The sequence below is a fragment of the Mesitornis unicolor genome, unplaced genomic scaffold, assembly GCF_000695765.1.
Source record: "Mesitornis unicolor isolate BGI_N332 unplaced genomic scaffold, ASM69576v1 scaffold16872, whole genome shotgun sequence".
Taxonomy (NCBI): domain Eukaryota; kingdom Metazoa; phylum Chordata; class Aves; order Mesitornithiformes; family Mesitornithidae; genus Mesitornis; species Mesitornis unicolor.
The window spans coordinates 8,048-14,641 of NW_010168663.1; positions in this window are offsets into that span (position 1 = coordinate 8,048).

Sequence of the window (6,594 nt, forward strand, 5' to 3'; positions counted from 1 at the left end):
AACTACATTTACTCCTCTTTAAGAGCTTCACCACCAATCACAGATCCGCCACTGCCAGGCTGAAGTCCAAATTTCTAAAAATTAGCAGGGAAGTACAAATAAGAGTAAGAGGCACAAACACTGCCATCCCCTTCCTTCCCATCACCCAGACTTGGCCATCCCAGTGACCCATCCAGCCTTGGAAATCAAGGGAAAACGATGGCTGTAGATTGCTGGAAGCTTCTAGAAGAAATGCTGCTGCTGCTTTTTATTTTATTTTATTTTTTTGAAATAGTATCTGTAGCAATCTGTAAATATAGAATCATTCTGCCATTTTCTCCTAGTATAGCAAACTGGAAAGATGACATTTGGTTTTCAGGAAGTTAAATCTACCTCTGCAAACATGTCCCCTGCCAAGAACGCCTTTATGTCAGGAGAAAATGAAAGGAAATTTTGGAAGGCAGAAGAAAAACGATTGCGGGGCTGTAGGGAGGGGGAGCAGGGGATGGATATGCACTTGGTGACAGAAAAATAACGTTTTTACTGCACTTTACTGTTAAGGGAATCAAAGTTTTGAGTTTTACATAGCGACTTGTACGGCTAAAACATCTGAGTATATCACAAGAGATAAAATTCAAGTTGCTGTTTTAGAATAAGATTAACCCAGAGTTGGTTTTTTTTGTCCTGACCACTGCTCCCAATGCAACCCCTGAGACCGAGCCACCCAACCCCTTCTCCCAGCCTCAGACAGGGTTGCATTTTTATCCCTTATGCTGTATTTTCACCTGGTCACCATGTGTTTCAGCTCTGTGGACTAAGTGAAGTGGAAGCAATCAAATACCTAATGGGTTTGAAAAAAAACCAACCAAAACCTCACAATTTTGGGTAAAAAAAACCCCATGGTAATTAGGGAACGAGTACTTCTTCCATCTGTGTCCTTTACTCCGCAGCTGCTCATCAGCCGTACGAACACCCAGACCTTTCCCCCTCTGCTTCGTCAGCCCTGACATCCGAGGGAGACCTCATTAGTCAATGAACGTGGCTAAATAACGAATGCAAAGGGTGGGAGCTCTGTTTGGAATGGGGCCTGTGGTGCCCGTAAAGCAGACGTCTGGTTAACTCCAGTGCTCTATGCTTTAGATAACATGTTGCTTCAAACACAAATCTCTCTGTACAGGTAAGCTGGTAATTGTTGACCTCACTGTGCTGTGGGCTTTGCTGAGGGGGTGAGCTGGGTCAGCAATGCTGCTGGGCAAGCGACCAGTGCACAGGACTGGCTGGCATCTGCATCTGCATCCCCATCCTCATTTGCATCTCCATCCTCATCCTCATCTGCATCCCTATCCCATTCCAGTTCTGGGCCCCTCAGTTCAAGAAGGACAGGAACTGCTGGAGAGAGTCCAGCGTAGGGCTACAAAGATGATCAAGGGAGTGGAGCATCTCCCTTCTGAGGAGCGGCTGAGGGAGCTGGGGCTCTTTAGTTTGCAGAAGAGGAGACTGAGGGGAGACCTCATTCATGTTTATCAATATTTAAAGGGTGAGTGTCACGAGGATGGAGCCAGGCTCTTCTCGGGGACAAACAATGATAGGACAAGGGGTAACGGACACAAACTGGAACACAGGAGGTTCCACTGAAATTTGAGAAGAAACTTCTCAGTGAGGGTGACAGAGCCCTGGCCCAGGCTGCCCAGAGAGGTTGTGGAGTCTCCTTCTCTGCAGACATTCAAAACCCACCTGGACGCCTTCCTGTGCAACCTCATCTGGGTGTTCCTGCTCCAGCAGGGGGATTGGACTGGATGAGCTTTTGAGATCCCTTCCAATCCCCAACGTTCTGGGATTCTGTGATTCTGTGATTCCCATCCCCTTCCCATTCCCATTCCCATCCCCATCCTATTCTATCCCCATCCCATCCTATTGAAAAATGTAGTAGCTGAATCTCAGGAAAACCAGCATCACATTTTGTTCCACTGATGTAACCCTTTGTAAGCTCACTGGAGAGATAAATATTTCCAGGCACGTAATTTTTCTTCAAAATCAATTTATCTTATTCACTGACAAACCCGAGGGTGCAAATTATTTAATAGCCTCTCGGGATGAACGGCAGTGACTAATACGTTCGTCACTATGGGGAATACCTGTCATGCTCAGCAGACACTGCTAATAGGTGCTCTGGTAAATCCTGGGACAAGAAATCAATTCTTAGGTTTTCTTCCGGCTCCGCTGCATTTCCCAGCTCTTCCTTCCCTTCCTGTTTTCTCAGCAAAGCCCCAGACTCCCATTATGATCCCCGCAATGCCTCTCTGCTATTCCAGCTCCCACACCACCCCTGTGAGTTATTGCAGCCACACGCTCCATCTCCAACCAACTGCCTGGGCCAGAAAGCTCCAAATCCAAAATTCAGTGATGTTTCCACATTTTCCCATAGGAAAAGCAGGAGCACGTGGGTGCGACCCACCGCTGACCACTCATAACTACCTCAGGTTTATTGTCCATTCATTCATGCTCAGATAAAATACAATAATTTATCTTAACATAGATGTAGTTTCTTTCTGGACCTTTTAAAAATAAAATGTATAAAGAGGTTGGTGGCTGTGCTGGGCCATACCAAGGTGTGGGGTCAGGCTGCTGGTGGACACCAACCCAACCCATCCCAACCCTACGCAACCCGACCCACCCCTACCAGCTCGCACCCAACAGTCTCAAAAAGATCACGTTAATAAGTTTTCCTCTTCTTCTGTTGCTCTGAAAGGCTTTTTGGGGTTTTTGTGCCTTTTTTTCCCCTTTAAGAAGTCATTCATCAGCAGGGTACGCAGCCAGCACATCCTCCAATGCCTTAATGGACCCGTTAAAATTTCACCGAGTTGTCTATATTATTAATATTCATTTGCTGTATACATTTTAAACTCTCATTTGGAAGCAAACACGCTGCATGCGGTGCACATAATTAAAAAGCCATCCATTTGTCAATGGATGTCAGTTGGTTTCGATGGGTTTTGCTCATCCTAACACACGCTTCCATCATGAGATATCTCCAGGGCTGGTGATTGCGATGTGCGTTAGCAAAGTTGTGTCTGCATCCAAATTGCAATAAAATACCTGAAAAAAAAAGTGTATGCTTATGCATAAATTCCTGCACAAAACCCAACCCAAATGGCCAATAAAAACCTTATTTCAAAAATAGAAGCTGCAAAAACATTGATCACTACCTCCAAGGGAAGACATTTTCATTCAGAGGCATGGCTCTTTTGGGGACAAACCGTGCTATTTTGTCTGAATACCACAAACACTTTCACAAATCTCACTCCTGGGTATTCGGGGCCCCACACCCAAAGCACCTCTTGCTGTTTCCAGGAATTACATTCCTTATGTCAAAACCAGGCTCCGACTTTGTTTTCAAAGTCTTATGAACAATGAGCGCAGGAAGGCAAGGGCAAAGTTTTGGGACTCTTCCCTCCACAGAAGAAATGGTGCTGGAGAGAGCTTTAGTATTAGACATGATTAGAAATTTTGCTACTGATTAAATTCACTCACTTGCACCCACCCGCAGCGATCTGGCACCCTTCTGCAGAGCCCAGCACATAACGTCGATAACACAGGCAAATCCCAGCCATGCATATTCAGTAAATTTTCCATTTCCTTCCTTAAATAAAACACAGCCAGAGCATCTCAGGAGGATGAGCATGGGTTAAACCGATGGATTTCACTCCTCAAGTTTGATATGAAAGCATCTTTTATTACTTTTTTTTAATAATTATGCTTTCTCCTTTCAGCAGCCACTCTATCTGAAGCAAGCGCTATCACTGGAGAAAAATGCATCTATCTGTCATATCATAAGTTATTAATTACAAGTTGTTATTTCTAATGAGGTAGAACTCTTGGTTTTAGAGCCCTTGCTGAGTTGAAAAAGTGGCTGCAATTATCTCCCTTCAGCCAAGCAGCAGCCTATTTCAGTTTTTAATTGTCTGTCTCTGGCTATGGTAGGTTTAGGCTGAATATTGCATTTCCAGGAAATACCAGTGACAAACAGGGCTGTGTAAACACTCAGACACAGCTGATGGGGACCACAGCTCCCGGCGTCCTCGCTCAATAAACACACGACACAGAGGAGGTTTGGTGGTGTTGGGTCAGAATCCCCCAGCATCTGAAATCCTGCTAATTCAAATAAATGGCTTCGAGCTTTGCCACAGGGCAAGACCAGCTCCCCAGGAAGGTGAAAGCATCCTAAGGGACAACGGTTGTTGACACCAAACCCAACAAAAATCCAGTGGCAACTTGCATCGCCCTAAGTCCTGACCCACTGTCATGGTTTGGGCAGTTGTTCTATCACCGAATGATTCCTCCCCATCCATGAAGGGGAATCGGGAAAAGGAAAGGAGACCCGTGGGTTGAAATAGAAACAGATCAATAAAATAATAACAGAAAACCAAGTATTAGTAAAAGCACTCATATAAAGTACACAGAGTCATATTCAGCTGATAAAGTGGAAGAGTAGGCCTCAGGAGTAGAAGGATGGGTGAGACCCTCGTGGGATGGCAGCCACTGCAGAAGGAAAGAGCCATCCCCAGCAAACTCCCCAGTTTACAGTGAACATGACATTTATGGTATGGATAATATGAATTGGTCAACCTGGGGTCAACTACTCTGGGTTTCTGCTCCCCACAGCCTCTGTACCTGGTTATCTCCAGATCCCTGACAGCCTTGATCACCACATACCAGCATTAGCCAAAAACTGTAACGAACTCTCATCGCTTTGGTCCTATGAAATAGAGTGTCGCAGTCCTTACAGAATCGTAGTTTTTCTCAACCAAAAACTGACTCCAAAATTCTGTCCCAGTAAACCAGGACACCCATGTTTGTTGGCCATGATGTCCCCATCGTTGACTCTGGGTTGCGATGGGCACCGCTGAAGTTACTGTACACAGCTGGATGTGGACATCCCATCCTTCATCCCCATGCTGGGTTCTGTAAGCCTGAGCTCAATTACAGTGATTACCACGGTTAGTGCTGGCTTTAGGCAGATTAGATGCATCCTAATTAGATGTGTTCTAATTAGACACCTCCGAGGTACCGCGGTCCCTCCTGAAGTGGCCGGAGAATGGCAAAAACACAAAGCATCCCACTACTGCATCTCGCTGCCGGCACAGCTGAGAGCTGCCTCCCCGAATTAATGAGGGGGCAGATGGAGGACAAAAAAATCCGTAAATAAGCGCTTTGACTAATTCTATCCTATAATAACCCTCAAATTATTTCTAAATTTCTAAAGTACCCAGATGGAGCTGGCTGCATTCAGGCAATTTCGAGAACTCATAAAATACTGCCTTGGAAAAAAAAAATCACTGGTGTGCTGTTATTTATGTGGCCGCATTACAGAAGTTGGCTGATATCTGGCAAATCATAGGCCACTAATAAGCTTTTAACAACCCTCCGTGCAAGTCTTCAGCTGCAATTTGGGGACACAAAGGTTAAATGGCTCTTTTCTCTCTCCAAGGTAATGCCAGAAATGTCCCCTTAAATCTTCTCGTGTTTCTGGGCTGCGATTTGCTGGCCAAGGGCTGGGTGCAGGGACACCAGGAGGTCATTCCCAACATGGAAACGTGGAAAATTTAATCATAACCAGCTGGGGTAAGGGATTGTTTCTTTGGCATTACAATGACTCAATAGCGCATTGGCCCAACAGCACCAAAAAGGGGCATCTTGGCGTCCCACCCAAAAGGACTGGAGCGAAGAGAAATCCCCCAGCAGAAGCTAATGGCAAAAATGCACAAGTAGAATAAGTGTATGCTGATATTTTGTCAGATTTTAATATTTTTTCTTATTAAAAGCTGGGGCTCTGCACATTAAAATGCCTGGACCAGACCTGGGTCCGAGAGGCTGCTCATGCATCCAAGTTTCTCTTCCCTTCACACACTTTACTGTGCATTTTGGGGGGAGGTTTACTTCCCTTTAACCCACTGTTTATCTGCAAAGCCTCCAAAATATTCAACAGTGTTAAAAATTAATCACTCACTAATTAAATCAATTACTATGAATTAAACAAAATTACAACTTCAACCTAAGGCCACGAGGGCAAGGGTCAAACTTGATGTGAGCCGTGACATAAAAAGGTTTCAGAATATAGATATATAAAAGATATAAAGATACAGAAATCTATGAGAAGATTTATAGCTGTAGGAAAAAAAAGGAGTTGCGGAATTTTCACAGCAATCTGTTCCAGGACTGGAGAGAAATTACAGGAAAAAGAAGCTGGTTTTATCACATTTAGCTGAGTAATGACACAATAACCAGATGTTAACATCTGGCCGCTGGCCACGCTGTAACTGAAACACCAAGAGATGCCCGAATTCTGCGATAAGGCAGAAAATGGGAGCCTGAAATGGGAGGTCAGAGCCAGGGCTCGGGGTGAAGGATGCTCCTGAGCTTTTCCTCTCCGCGTTCACTGCCTCGTTATTTTGTAAGTTAAAACGAGAAGCGCGGCTGCAAACGCGCAGCCTGATGGAAGGGTTTCTCAGCAGACAGAGCGCGTGGTGTCTGAACTCCAACGCTTCCCACCGATTGGGAAAGAACAGCTATTCTTAGCGCTAACATTTTCCCGTCATGATTTGAGGGGGTTTATTT